Source organism: Sebastes umbrosus, chromosome 4 (assembly GCF_015220745.1).
Source record: "Sebastes umbrosus isolate fSebUmb1 chromosome 4, fSebUmb1.pri, whole genome shotgun sequence".
In the NCBI taxonomy this organism is placed as follows: domain Eukaryota; kingdom Metazoa; phylum Chordata; class Actinopteri; order Perciformes; family Sebastidae; genus Sebastes; species Sebastes umbrosus.
This window is the reverse complement of record NC_051272.1, coordinates 1,140,944-1,157,754: the sequence shown is the minus strand read 5'-3', so window position 1 is coordinate 1,157,754 and position 16,811 is coordinate 1,140,944.

Genomic DNA, 16,811 nt, shown 5'->3' with positions numbered 1-16,811 from the left:
CAAAAAAAGTCATAATATAGTATGTTGAAAAATTTCACCAAAGACAAGTCATAATATAGTATGTTGAAAAATTTCACCAAAAAACTTCATAGTGTAGTATGTTGAAAAAATTTCATGAAAAAAAGTCATAGTATAGTATGTTGAAAAATTTCATGAAAAAAAGTCATAGTATAGTATGTTGAAAAATGTCAACAAAAAACTTCATAATATAGTATGTTGAAAAAAATTCATAGTAAAGTATGTCAAAAAATGTCATGAAAAAAAGTCATAGTATAACATGTCAATAAATTTCATGAAAAAAAGTCATAGTATAGTATGTTGAAAAATGTAATGAAAAAAAAGTCATAGTATAGTATGTTGAAAAATGTCAACAAAAAACTTCATAGTATAGTATGTTGAAAAATATTCATAGTAAAGTGTGTTGAAAAATGTCATGAAAAAAAGTCATAGTATAATATTTGGAAAGATTTCATGAAAAAAAGTCATAGTATAGTGTGTCGAAGAAATTCATGAAAAGGTCATAGTTTAGTATGTCGAATAATTTAATGAAAAAAATTCATAGGATAGTATGTTGAAAAATTTAATGAAACAAAGTCATAGCATAGAATGTCGAAGATTTCATGAAAAAAAAGTCATAGTATAGTATGTCAAAAAATGTCATGAAAAAAAGTCATAGTATAACGTCAATAGATTTCATGAAAAAAAGTCATAGTAAAGTATGTTGAAAAATTTCACCAAAAATCTTCATAGTATAGTATGTTGAAAAAATTTCATGAAAAAAAGTCATAGTATAGTATGTTGAAAAATTTCACCAAAAAAAGTCATAGTAAAGTATGTTGAAAAATTTCATGAAAAAAAGTCATAGTATAGTATGTTGAAAAATTTCATGAAAAAAAGTCATAGTATAACATGTCGAAAAATTTCATGAAAAAAAGTCATGTCGAAAAATTTCACCAAAAAAAGTCATAGTAAAGTATGTTGAAAAATTTCACCAAAAAACTTCATAGTGTAGTATGTTGAAAAAATTTCATGAAAAAAAGTCATAGCATAGAATGTCGAAGATTTCATGAAAAAAAATCATAGTATAGTATGTCAAAAAATGTCATGAAAAAAAGTCATAGTATAACGTCAATAGATTTCATGAAAAAAAGTCATAGTAAAGTATGTTGAAAAATTTCACCAAAAATCTTCATAGTATAGTATGTTGAAAAATTTCATGAAAAAAAGTCATAACATAGTTTGTCGAAAAATTTCACCAAAGAAAAGTCATAATATAGTATGTCGAAAAAATTTCATGAAAAAAAAGTCATGGTATAGTATGTTGAAAAATTTCACCAAAAAAAGTCATAGTAAAGTATGTTGAAAAATGTCATGAAAAAAGTCATAGTATAGTATGTCGAAAAATTTCGTGAAAAAAAGTCATAGTATATTATTTGGAAAGATTCATTAAAAAAACATAGTGTAGTATTTGGAAAAATGTCATGAAAAAGTCATAGTAAAGTATGTTGAAAAATGTCATGAAAAAAAGTCATAGTATAGTGTGTCGAAGAAATTCATGAAAAGGTCATAGTTTAGTATGTCGAATAATTTAATGAAAAAAATTCATAGGATAGTATGTTGAAAAATTTAATGAAACAAAGTCATAGCATAGAATGTCGAAAATTTCATGAAAAAAAAGTCATAGTATAGTATGTCAAAAAATGTCATGAAAAAAAGTCATAGTATAACGTCAATAGATTTCATGAAAAAAAGTCATAGTAAAGTATGTTGAAAAAATTTCATGAAAAAAAGTCATAGTATAGTATGTTGAAAAATTTCACCAAAAAAAGTCATAGTAAAGTATGTTGAAAAATTTCATGAAAAAAAGTCATAGTATAACATGTCGAATAATTTTATGAAAAAAAGTCATAGTATGGTAAGTCGAAGAAATTCATGAAAAGGTCATAGTATAGTATGTCGAAAAATTTCATGAAAAAAAGTCATGTCGAAAAATTTCACCAAAAAAAGTCATAGTAAAGTATGTTGAAAAATTTCATGAAAAAAAGTCATAACATAGTTTGTCGAAAAATTTCACCAAAGAAAAGTCATAATATAGTATGTTGAAAAATTTCACCAAAGACAAGTCATAATATAGTATGTTGAAAAATTTCACCAAAAAAAGTCATAGTAAAGTATGTTGAAAAATTTCATGAAAAAAAGTCATAGTATAGTATGTTGAAAAATGTCAACAAAAAACTTCATAATATAGTATTTTGAAAAAAAGTCATAGTATAGTATGTCGAAAAATTTCATGAAAAAAAAGTCATAGTATAGTATGTTGAAAAATGTCAACAAAAAACTTCATAGTATAGTATGTTGAAAAAAATTCATAGTAAAGTGTGTCGAAAAATGTCATGAAAAAAAGTCATAGTATAGTATGTCGAAAAATGTAATGAAAAAAATTCATATGATAGTATGTTGAAAAATTTAATGAAACAAAGTCATAGCATAGAATGTCGAAAATTTCATGAAAAAAAAGTCATAGTATAACGTCAATAGATTTCATGAAAAAAAGTCATAGTAAAGTATGTTGAAAAATTTCACCAAAAATCTTCATAGTATAGTATGTTGAAAAAATTTCATGAAAAAAAGTCATAGTATAGTATGTTGAAAAATTTCACCAAAAAAAGTCATAGTAAAGTATGTTGAAAAATTTCATGAAAAAAAGTCATAGTATAACATGTCGAATAATTTTATGAAAAAAAGTCATAATATAGTATGTTGAAAAATTTCACCAAAAAACTTCATAGTAAAGTATGTTGAAAAATTTCATGAAAAAAAAGTCATAGTATAGTATGTTGAAAAATTTCACCAAAAAAAGTCATAGTAAAGTATGTTGAAAAATTTCATGAAAAAAAGTCATAGTATAACATGTCGAATAATTTTATGAAAAAAAGTCATAGTATGGTATGTCGAAGAAATTCATGAAAAGGTCATAGTATATGTCGAAAAATTTCATGAAAAAAAGTCATGTTGAAAAATGTCATGAAAAAAAGTCATAGTATAGTGTGTCGAAGAAATTCATGAAAAGGTCATAGTTTAGTATGTCGAATAATTTAATGAAAAAAATTCATAGGATAGTATGTTGAAAAATTTAATGAAACAAAGTCATAGCATAGAATGTCGAAAATTTCATGAAAAAAAAGTCATAGTATAACGTCAATAGATTTCATGAAAAAAAGTCATAGTAAAGTATGTTGAAAAATTTCACCAAAAATCTTCATAGTATAGTATGTTGAAAAATTTCACCAAAAAAAGTCATAGTAAAGTATGTTGAAAAATTTCATGAAAAAAAGTCATAGTATAACATGTCGAATAATTTTATGAAAAAAAGTCATAATATAGTATGTTGAAAAATTTCACCAAAAAACTTCATAGTGTAGTATGTTGAAAAAATTTCATGAAAAAAAGTCATAGTATAGTATGTTGAAAAATTTCACCAAAAAAAGTCATAGTAAAGTATGTTGAAAAATTTCATGAAAAAAAGTCATAGTATAACATGTCGAATAATTTTATGAAAAAAAGTCATAGTATGGTATGTCGAAGAAATTCATGAAAAGGTCATAGTATAATATGTCGAAAAATTTCATGAAAAAAAGTCATGTCGAAAGATTTCACCAAAAAAAGTCATAGTAAAGTATGTTGAAAAATTTCATGAAAAAAAGTCATAATATAGTATGTTGAAAAATTTCACCAAAGACAAGTCATAATATAGTATGTTGAAAAATTTCATCAAAAAACTTCATAGTGTAGTATGTTGAAAAAATTTCATGAAAAAAAGTCATAGTATAGTATGTTGAAAAATTTCACCAAAAAAAGTCATAATATAGTATGTTGAAAAATTTCACCAAAGACAAGTCATAATATAGTATGTTGAAAAATTTCACCAAAAAACTTCATAGTGTAGTATGTTGAAAAAATTTCATGAAAAAAAGTCATAGTATAGTATGTTGAAAAATTTCATGAAAAAAAGTCATAGTATAGTATGTTGAAAAATGTCAACAAAAAACTTCATAATATAGTATGTTGAAAAAAATTCATAGTAAAGTATGTCAAAAAATGTCATGAAAAAAAGTCATAGTATAACATGTCAATAAATTTCATGAAAAAAAGTCATAGTATAGTATGTCGAAAAATGTAATGAAAAAAAAGTCATAGTATAGTATGTTGAAAAATGTCAACAAAAAACTTCATAGTATAGTATGTTGAAAAATATTCATAGTAAAGTGTGTTGAAAAATGTCATGAAAAAAAGTCATAGTATAGTATGTCGAAAAATGTAATGAAAAAAAAGTCATAGTATAATATTTGGAAAGATTTCATGAAAAAAAAGTCATAGTATAGTATGTCAAAAAATGTCATGAAAAAAAGTCATAGTATAACGTCAATAGATTTCATGAAAAAAAGTCATAGTAAAGTATGTTGAAAAATTTCACCAAAAATCTTCATAGTATAGTATGTTGAAAAAATTTCATGAAAAAAAGTCATAGTATAGTATGTTGAAAAATTTCACCAAAAAAAGTCATAGTAAAGTATGTTGAAAAATTTCATGAAAAAAAGTCATAGTATAGTATGTTGAAAAATTTCATGAAAAAAAGTCATAGTATAACATGTCGAAAAATTTCATGAAAAAAAGTCATGTCGAAAAATTTCACCAAAAAAAGTCATAGTAAAGTATGTTGAAAAATTTCACCAAAAAACTTCATAGTGTAGTATGTTGAAAAAATTTCATGAAAAAAAGTCATAGCATAGAATGTCGAAGATTTCATGAAAAAAAAATCATAGTATAGTATGTCAAAAAATGTCATGAAAAAAAGTCATAGTATAACGTCAATAGATTTCATGAAAAAAAGTCATAGTAAAGTATGTTGAAAAATTTCACCAAAAATCTTCATAGTATAGTATGTTGAAAAATTTCATGAAAAAAAGTCATAACATAGTTTGTCGAAAAATTTCACCAAAGAAAAGTCATAATATAGTATGTCGAAAAAATTTCATGAAAAAAAAGTCATGGTATAGTATGTTGAAAAATTTCACCAAAAAAAGTCATAGTAAAGTATGTTGAAAAATGTCATGAAAAAAGTCATAGTATAGTATGTCGAAAAATTTCGTGAAAAAAAGTCATAGTATATTATTTGGAAAGATTCATTAAAAAAACATAGTGTAGTATTTGGAAAAATGTCATGAAAAAGTCATAGTAAAGTATGTTGAAAAATGTCATGAAAAAAAGTCATAGTATAGTGTGTCGAAGAAATTCATGAAAAGGTCATAGTTTAGTATGTCGAATAATTTAATGAAAAAAAATTCATAGGATAGTATGTTGAAAAATTTAATGAAACAAAGTCATAGCATAGAATGTCGAAAATTTCATGAAAAAAAAGTCATAGTATAGTATGTCAAAAAATGTCATGAAAAAAAGTCATAGTATAACGTCAATAGATTTCATGAAAAAAAGTCATAGTAAAGTATGTTGAAAAAATTTCATGAAAAAAAGTCATAGTATAGTATGTTGAAAAATTTCACCAAAAAAAGTCATAGTAAAGTATGTTGAAAAATTTCATGAAAAAAAGTCATAGTATAACATGTCGAATAATTTTATGAAAAAAAGTCATAGTATGGTAAGTCGAAGAAATTCATGAAAAGGTCATAGTATAGTATGTCGAAAAATTTCATGAAAAAAAGTCATGTCGAAAAATTTCACCAAAAAAAGTCATAGTAAAGTATGTTGAAAAATTTCATGAAAAAAAGTCATAACATAGTTTGTCGAAAAATTTCACCAAAGAAAAGTCATAATATAGTATGTTGAAAAATTTCACCAAAGACAAGTCATAATATAGTATGTTGAAAAATTTCACCAAAAAAAGTCATAGTAAAGTATGTTGAAAAATTTCATGAAAAAAAGTCATAGTATAGTATGTTGAAAAATGTCAACAAAAAACTTCATAATATAGTATGTTGAAAAAAAGTCATAGTATAGTATGTCGAAAAATTTCATGAAAAAAAAGTCATAGTATAGTATGTTGAAAAATGTCAACAAAAAACTTCATAGTATAGTATGTTGAAAAAAATTCATAGTAAAGTGTGTCGAAAAATGTCATGAAAAAAAGTCATAGTATAGTATGTCGAAAAATGTAATGAAAAAAATTCATAGGATAGTATGTTGAAAAATTTAATGAAACAAAGTCATAGCATAGAATGTCGAAAATTTCATGAAAAAAAAGTCATAGTATAACGTCAATAGATTTCATGAAAAAAAGTCATAGTAAAGTATGTTGAAAAATTTCACCAAAAATCTTCATAGTATAGTATGTTGAAAAAATTTCATGAAAAAAAGTCATAGTATAGTATGTTGAAAAATTTCATGAAAAAAAGTCATAGTAAAGTATGTTGAAAAATTTCATGAAAAAAAGTCATAGTATAACATGTCGAATAATTTTATGAAAAAAAGTCATAATATAGTATGTTGAAAAATTTCACCAAAAAACTTCATAGTAAAGTATGTTGAAAAATTTCATGAAAAAAAAGTCATAGTATAGTATGTTGAAAAATTTCACCAAAAAAAGTCATAGTATAACATGTCGAATAATTTTATGAAAAAAAGTCATAGTATGGTATGTCGAAGAAATTCATGAAAAGGTCATAGTATATGTCGAAAAATTTCATGAAAAAAAGTCATGTTGAAAAATTTCATGAAAAAAAGTCATAACATAGTTTGTCGAAAAATTTCACCAAAGAAAAGTCATAATATAGTATGTTGAAAAATTTCACCAAAGACAAGTCATAATATAGTATGTTGAAAAATTTCACCAAAAAACTTCATAGTGTAGTATGTTGAAAAAATTTCATGAAAAAAAGTCATAGTATAGTATGTTGAAAAATTTCATGAAAAAAAGTCATAGTGTAACATGTCGAATAATTTCACCAAAAAAAGTCATAGTAAAGTATGTTGAAAAATTTCATGAAAAAAAGTCATAGTATAGTATGTTGAAAAATGTCAACAAAAAACTTCATAATATAGTATGTTGAAAAAAATTCATAGTAAAGTATGTCGAAAAATTTCATGAAAAAAAATCATAGTATAGTATGTCAAAAAATGTCATGAAAAAAAGTCATAGTATAGTATGTCGAAAAATGTAATGAAAAAAAAGTCATAGTATAATATTTGGAAAGATTTCATGAAAAAAAGTCATAGTATAACATGTTGAAAAATTTCACCAAAGAAAAGTCATAGTATAGTATGTTGAAAAATGTCATGAAAAAAAAATCATAACATAGTTTGTCGAAGAATTTCACCAAAGAAAAGTCATAATATAGTATGTTGAAAAATATCACCAAAAAACTTCATAGTATAGTATGTTGAAAAATGTCATGAAAAAAAAATCATAACATAGTTTGTCGAAGAATTTCACCAAAGAAAAGTCATAATATAGTATGTTGAAAAATATCACCAAAAAACTTCATAGTATAGTATGTTGAAAAAAAAGTCATAGTAAAGTATGTCGAAAAATGTAATGAAAAAAAGTCATAGTATAGTATGTCGAAAAATGTCATGAAAAAAAAGTCATAGTATAACATGTCGAAAAATGTCATAAAAAAAAGTCATAGTATAGTATTTGGAAAGATTTCATGAAAACATAGAATAGTATGTTGAAAGATTTCATGAAAAAAAGTCATAGTATAGTATGTTGAAAAATGTCATGAAAAAATTCATAGTATAGCATGTCGAATAATTTCACCAAAGAAAAGTCATAGGATAGTATGTCGAAAACTTTTATAAAAAAATTCATAGTATAACGTCGAATAATTTCACCAAAGAAAAGTCATAGTATGTTGAAAAATTTCACCAAAGAAAAGTCATAGTATGGTATGTTGAAAAATGTATGTTTGAAAATTTTTCCAAATACTATACTATGACTTTTTTTCATGAAATTTTTCGACATACTATACTATGACTTTTTTTCATAAGTTTTTGACATGTTATACTATGACTTTTTTTCAAGACATTTTTCGACATTTTATACTATGACTTTTTTTCATGAAATTTTTCAACATACTATATTATGACTTTTCTTTGGTGAAATTTTTCAACATACTATATTATGACTTTTCTTTGGTGAAATTTTTCGACAAACTACGTTATGACTTTTTTTGGTGAAATTTTTCAACATATTATATTATGACTTTTTTTTTGTGAAATCTTTCGACAAACTGTATTATGACTTTTTTCATGAAATTTTTTAACATACTATGACTTTTTTTGGTGAAATTATTTGACGTTATACTATGACTTTTTTCATGACATTTTTACTATGACTTTTTCATGAAATTTTTCAACATACGACTTTTTTTGGTGAAATTATTCGACATGTTGTACTATGACTTTTTTTCATAACATTCATGAAAAAATCATGAAACATCATGAAAAAAAGTCAGTCATATGTCGAAAAATTTCATGAAAAAGTAATGTCGAAAAATTTCATGAAAAAAAGTCATAGTATAACATGTCGAAAAATGTCACCAAATAAGTCATAGTATAGTATGTTGTTTTACGGGTTACTATAACCCTAATCATTTTATGTTGTAGTATGTTACCAACTTTTTTCAACATACATGATTTTTTTTCTACATGCTATATTATACTATTACTATTTTTTTCAGAACGACTATAATATGACTTTTTTTCTGGGTACTATACTTTGACTTTTTTGTACTCTTTTTGACATGCTATGACATGAAATAGCTCAGTGTGGTAGATATCGGGTCAGAATATCTGGTTGGAATACTGGAGGTTTTGAATCCTTATGTGACACAGCGATATTTGAGGGCTAACTTCAAATGAAGAAGTCAAATACAAAAAGAAACACTACATCAGGGTATCTACAGATAGCTCAGTGTGTAGATATCTGGTTGGAGTACTGGAGGTTGTGGGTTCGATCCTTATGTGACACAGACTGTTTTCAGTTCTAACTTCTAATGACCAAGTCAAATATACCAAGAGAACAGTCCTCAGTGTGGCATTGGTGGCTTGGTTGCTAAGTTCCCGGTTCTGGCTGCGGCAGAGCGGGGTTCCCTCGATGCCCGGTGCCCGACAGTGGAGTGAGACGAGTGTCTCCTCCCAGGGTTTACCAGAGATAACACTGGGGGGTTATGCAACAGGGAAACAGACATTTTAACTGAATTGTTACAAAAGAACAATATAATTTATATAACCCTAACCTGTATCATATATAACCCTAACCCTAACCTGTATCATATATAACCCTAACCTGTATCATATATAACCCTAACCCTGTATCATATATAACCCTAACCCTAACCTGTATCATATATAACCCTAACCTGTATCATATATAACCCTAACCCTGTATCATATATAACCCTAACCCTAACCCTGTATCATATATTACCCTAACCCTAACCTGAATCATATATAACCCTAACCCTAACCCTGAATCATATACAACCCTAACCCTAACCTGAATCATATATAACCCTAACCCTAACCCTGAATCATATACAACCCTAACCCTAACCTGAATCATATATAACCCTAACCCTGAATCATATACAACCCTAACCCTAACCTGAATCATATATAACCCTAACCCTGAATCATATACAACCCTAACCTGAATCATATATAACCCTAACCCTGAATCATATACAACCCTAACCCTAACCTGAATCATATATAACCCTAACCCTGAATCATATACAACCCTAACCTGAATCATATACAACCCTAACCTGAATCATATATAACCCTAACCCTGAATCATATATAACCCTAACCCTGAATCATATATAACCCTAACCTGAATCATATACAACCCTAACCCTAACCTGAATCATATATAACCATAACCCTGAATCAAATATAACCGCTCTGCCGCAGCCAGAACCGGAACTTAGCAACCAAGCCACCAATGCCACACTGAGGACTGTTCTCTTGGTATATTTGACTTGGTCATTAGAAGTTAGAACTGAAAACAGTCTGTGTCACATAAGGATCGAACCCACAACCTCCAGTACTCCAACCAGATATCTACACTCTGAGCTATCTGCCCAGATACGGTGATGTAATGTTCCTTTTTGTATTTGACTTCCTCATGTGAAATTAGCTCTCAAAACTTGCTGTGTCACATAAGGATGGAACCCACAACCTCCAGTATTTCAACCAGATATCTAACAACCTGAACTATTTCACAAGAAAATTGTAGTGTTTCTTTTTGTATTTGACTTCTTCATTTGACGTTAGCCCTCAAAGCTCACTGTGCCATACTATGGTATGTCAAAAAAAGATCACAAGACCTTTTTTTCATGAAATATTAACCTAATGACTTTTTTTTCATTACATTTTCAACATATGTTTTTTTTTTTTTAAAAAGTCATAGTATGGCGCCTGGGTTAGCTCAGTTGGTAGAGCGGGCGTCCATGTATCAAGGCTTGGCCTGTGGCCCTTTCCGCATCCACTCTCTCTCTCCCCTCTTTCCAAGACTCTATCCACTGTCCTCTCAATAAAAAAAAATGGAAAATGCCCCCAAAAAAATAACTTAAAAAAAAAAAAAAAAAGTCATAGTATGTTGAAATTTTTTTTTTTTTTTTTTTAAAAAGTAGTATAGTATGTTGAAAAAAAAAGTCATAAAAATTGATAGAGTAATGTCTAAAAAGTCATAATATAGTATGCCTTAAAAGGTCATGGATGTATGTCGAAAAAATGAAGATAAAAAAATATCGAAAAAGTTTTTTTTTATACTATAGTATGTCAAAAAGTCACTGTATAGTATATTTTAAAAAGTCTTTAAAAAGTCAAACTATAGTTTGTCAAAAAAGTACAAAAATTGTGAGTATATTATGTCATAAAAAGTCATAAAAAAGCCACAGTATAGTACTTAAAATCAGTCATAAAAAATAATATTATAGTCGGTCAAAAAGTCATAAAAAAGTAATAGTATGTTGATAAAAGTCATAATATAGTGTCGTAAAAAGTAATAAAAAAAGTCAGAGTATAGTTTTTTGGGAAAAAAAAGTCTAAAAAAGTCATCGTATACAACGTCAAACAAAGTCATAAAAAGTCTTAATATAGTATCTTAAAAAAAATTTAAAAGTCATAGTATAGTATGTCAAAACAAGTCATTAAAAGTCATTGTATATATAAGAAAGTTATAAAAAAGTCAAAGTGTAGTATTGGGTAAAAGAAATCATAGTATAATATATCTGAAAAAGTAATAGAAAATCTATTGTATAGTGTGTCATAAAGGTTTTATTAAAAAGTCTGACTTTTTTCTACATTTTAAATATACATACTTTGAGTTTTTGGACATTTTTATGACATACTATGACTCTTTGGAAATTTTAATAACATACTATATCTATGTAACTATGTCTTTTTGATGGCTTTTTCATTACATTTTTATGACATACTATAGTATGACTTTCTATGACTTTTTATTACATACTATACTTTGACTTTTCATGACCTTTTAATTAGATACTATACTATGATTTTTTTAATAACTGTTTTACGACATACTATGCTAAGACTTTTTGACATTTTAATGACATACCATGATTTTTTTTTTTTTTTCATTTTAATGACATACTATTTCCAGCCTCATCTGTTAAAATATAATGCAATCCGATGCAACACCTCCACAAACTTCAAAATTACCAAGATCTCACTCATCTATCTGACAATGCAACATCAACCAGGTAGCATTTATTGCAGGACTGTTGCATTGAGTTGCATTAGACGGGTAATGTGTTCGTGATACGGATCCAGTTGAAGGGAAATCAAGCCCTGTGTTACGTATGTATGGTAGAGTTTGAATTTTTTTGTTTTTTTTTAATGGGGAGAGCAGTGGGAATGATTTAATGATTTCTCCCACAGCTTAGTGAATCCATCATGATATGCCCCCCCTGACACACTGGTCAGCAGCAGCAGGTGGTATGATGTGGCTGAAGTGTAAGTGGCTTTCAGAATGCAGGATAGCCTGTCAGCCAGAGGCCCTTAGGGGAACAGCTTCACACCATGTCTGGTTGCAGAATGGCCTTTACACACTCCCTCTGTTTCTGTCTCGGTCCGTGCGTGTGCATGTGCGTGCGCGTGTGCGTGTGTGAAAGCGAGAGAGGGTGTTAGTGCGTGGGTGTAAATCTCTGTCCGGCAGCACATTGGGATGGGTGTTTGGGGACTGGTTGGAGAGCTGGCTCACAGGAGCTCAGATTGATGAAGTGATGGTGATGGATGTAGGTAATAAAGGCCTGGATGTCCTGTCTGTTGCCAGTGATGAGGCTGGTATGAATCACCCGTCTGGGGCTGCTGAACATGACGCTGCTCAATCCCCCGGCCTTCCATCCAGCGTGCCACCCCGCTCCGTCCCTCCATCCCTTTATCTCTCTGCCTGTTGACTTACCATCATTATGAGTAAATTGCTGCTTGAATGGAACAAAGCATGAACATTCAACAGCATGCCATTACTGTATCAATCTGTGCTGATGCATACTTTGAAAGATATTATGAAGCCTGTTTACCCGTCTCGAAAAAAAACAGCGCGCGCACAGTTCAAAGCGTTGCACGCTGTTCATTAATTTTGTGTCCAAACATCACTTGTTGAGTGATTGCAAGGCATGCGAAGAAAAAAATCCAATCAACTCAGTCAGCCACTCCTCATGAATAGGGTCATTTGAATAAAGAAGGGCATCTGAAATTGCAGTGTTTGTGTCAACATAACAAGTTAATGATCTCAGATGATAATTGGTAGTTGGATGCCGGGGCGCTGTGTTGTGGCCCGTGAGGTTCAGTGGCAAGGACCTCCTGTGATAAAAGAAGCAGCATGAGGGCTTTTAAAGTGGCACGATGCTGTAGGCAACACAATTCATCACAGCTCCATGAATATTCATCCAGCTCTCTGTTTCCTCCAGGGCTGGTGAAAACACGTCTGTATTAAGTCTCTTCTATGTGCTGCAGTTTGAAGACACCTGAACCTTCTGGCCTCTCATTACCACACTCCGCTCCTGCTGCCCCACACTCAGCTGCCTGCCAGGGAGGAAAAGCCATGCTTCATTAAAATAAAGTGGAAATTCTCTCGCTCCGTGCACTAACAAGGCAGAGGTCAGACAGTCAGATGATTGTGAATTCACCCCTCCGCACGCCTTCACAGGGGTCACAACTGGTGATTGTGATTGAGCTCGCTCCATAAAAGTGTGCACAGGCCAAGCGGGTGGGTGGATTTTCCAGTCTGGGTTGTGTGGTGTCTGCGTGGAACCGGTCTCGTTGGCTTGTTGTTAGCAATTTAGGAACATTTGCTGTGTCTCTCCCCCCCCCCCCCCCGCCCTTCTCCCTGACAGGAGCCCAGAGTGCCACGGATTGGTTTCTGGGGCATCTTTTCAGCGCTTTATCAGACCTGCAGGCTTCTCAGCGCTGTCCCCAGATTACAGTTTAGGGATGGGGCGCGTGACTGACAGGCCTTGGCCTTGGCGGTCCCTGGGGGGGGGGGGGAGGGAGGGGGATTTGTGATGGCTGCACTGACTCGTACTTCTCTTACAATTTTCTCCAGGCTGGTTTCAGACTGTCAGGGTGAGAGAAAGCTCTCTCTGCATAATTCATTAGATCTCCTCTCTGTTTCACTGCTGGCTGCGATGTGGCAGGCTCCGGAGCCCCCATTGTTTAAGAAGAAAGAGTAATAGAGCTTGTCACAATATGTTAACATAGTTTATTGTTCACACCGACTGTTTGGAAACAACTTAACTTCCTTTGAAACAAGCTATTCTGCATCTCCAGCGTAGAATAATTATGAAGGAAACTGAATATTCGGATGGCTATTAGCACAAAACAACTAATAACACTCGTCACTTTTAATCTGTAATTGGCTAACAGCATAAACAGGATTCATTAATGACCATCATAACTGCAACGTCAATAAACAACTTTGGCCAGTAAAGCAAAGCTGGATCCAGCCACACAGGATGCCTCTACAACAAGCATTGTTTTGCAGCCAATTATCCCGGCATCGCCTGCATGTGACACATACACAGGCCTGTCCTTTTGAAGCTTGTATACTGTCTCTGGTCATGATCTAGCTGGCATTTATTTCTTGGAAATCTGCAAGGGAAAATATCTCAAATTTGATGCTACATGACATCCCCCCTTTCACCGAATCTGACTAAACAAGCACATCCTCCACCACACCATCCTGCACGTTGAAGCCAGAGGACAACTTCTGTCACTGAGGCAGAAAAGAAGGGCTCGAAGGGAGGGACATAATATTCAGTTCCAACTAGCACATTCATGCTACTAAAATCCTGGTTTCCAACAGGTATGTTTCCTGGAATAGGGAGGAGATTTGGTCAAATAAATTCCCTGGAAACAACAATCTCAAATTCCTAGTATTCAACCACAATACCAAGCATACAAACTACTACTAATGATAACCATTTCAAAATGACAAAATGAATGCTGCCTTCCAAACAACACGGAACTCAAAATTGTACGACTTCTTAATAGAAAAAGAGCAACGGACCGCCACTCAAAGTCAGAGTTCCTCCTTTTAACTTTGAGGCAAATCCATCGAACTCAACGTCTGACGTCACACAACAATGGAGGAGCACGTTGAAAATGGTAAAGCGTCAACTAAAAGGCAACGTTAAAGGGACTGTTGGTAACTTCTTACATGTATAAATCATTGCGGGTCCATGCGCGCTCGCGTATGGCTACGCTGTTGGGAGGGGGAGACCGTAGCTTTGGTCTCCAGGACCGGAGTCTCTGCTCCTCTGCCTGCCTTCACTCACACACCACGCTCGTTCTCGCTCTTTCGCTCCACCTCTCACGTGCATGCTGCTCACTCCACACTGCAGAAGAGTTAGTTTAGCTCTGAGAATATCTAGTGAATGTACAGTGGACGTTTGTGCAGAAATAACTGCTGCAGCTCCTCCAGACCAACAGAGGTTTCCCGTGTCTTGTGAAGTGACGGGGCTCCGCAGAGAGAAACGTTATCGTCTCCGACCAAAACTCCGGCGTCTCCCCCGTTCCCTCCGGCCGCAGTCGGGAGGCTGAGGCGGGAAAAGCCAACACTAGGATCAGCATTGATTCATGGAGAGACCTTCGTCTGGTCAGCTAACATTACTGCCAAGCAGCTGAAATATAGAGTGATATTGTGCTTTTAGCTGACGTGTGTCTCCTCACTGTGTTGATCGATGCTCCTTCATGTCTATGTAGAGCGAGCACAAGCGCCAGCAACAGGACGCTGACTTTAGTTGACTTAACGGCCAGGGACTGTTTGTAAGAATCAGAAATTGCTTGTTAACAGCAACACATGTGGCCGTTAAGTCAACTAAAGTCAGCGTCCTGTTGCTGGCGCTTGTGCTCGCTCTACATAGACATGAAGGAGCATCGCTCAACACAGTGAGGAGACACACGTCAGCTAAAAGCACAACATCACTCTATATTTCAGCTGCTTGGCAGTAATGTTAGCTGACCAGACGAAGGACTCTCCATGAATCAATGCTGATCCTAGTGTTGGCTTTTCCTGCCTCAGCCTCCCGACCGCGGCCGGAGGGAACGGGGGAGACGCTGGAGTTTCGGTCGGAGATGATAACGTTTCTCTCTGCGGAGCCCCGTCACTTCACAAGACACGGGAAACCTCTGTTGGTCTGGAGGAGCTGCAGCAGTTATTTCTGCACAAACGTCCACTGAACATTCACTAGATATTCTCAGAGCTAAACTAACTCTTCTGCAGTGAGGCGTGTGCGCACATGGTTCAAAAGCGGGGTCACATAATCCATGTTGACCCGTTTACAACAACAGTAAGGTTTATCTCTTTTCACTGCATCCCTCCAGTTACTCTTTTATGTCTGTTTTGGCTAAATTAGTTTACATTATTAAATTCATTCATTCATTTTTTGCACTTTATGGCCAATCACTAAATATCTAATTGATAAATCCCAGTAATAAGGTATATAGTCTGGCTGCTGAGAGTCTGTGTCATGCAAGCATAATAATAATAAAAACATTACCAGTTCATCATGTTGAACCTGAAACTGCAAACACACATTCCAAAGGAAGACACAAGGTGCTTGGACATAATAATATAAAGCAGTGATGCATATAATTAAAGTCGCACAATTTCAGAGAGGGAGCTTCACAACACAAATATTCCCTTAATACCAAGGGTAATTTGTGTGTACCCGCTAATGGGCTTTTATTCTGAAAGTTCCAATTTGTCTATATAACTCTGGAGATCTAGACAAACAAACATTATTATGAAAATGATGCACTTAGCGCTCACTTCCATAAATTACTGCAGTTAACATGCAGGATATGTGAACACAGTTTATTACCTTTCATGATGCAACGTCTCTAAAAACCTTTAGTCCAATGATGAAACATTGAGGACGTGTTGGTTCATCGGGCTCCTCATCATGGAATTTAAGCTCTTACAAACTTAAATGATAGTAATTAAATTATTTTTAATACCTCAATAATGAAGTAGTTTTTATCAGAGAAAAGAAGAGCGATTAATTTACAATAAGCCACAAAAGAACATTCTCTTTAGATATCTCCTCTCTCCTCTCTGGTGTACACGTGAAATTAAACCGTTGCTTTTGAAAACACACGAAAACCTGAAATATAATCAACTTGACAATGCATGAAATGATTTCTTCCCACTAAAAAGTGAGTGCATTTTAAACAACAGGAGCATTTCTGCTTAGAATACCGGTCTATTTCTTTCTCTCCCACATGAGCATATTTAGTCTATTTTGGAAAATATATACATG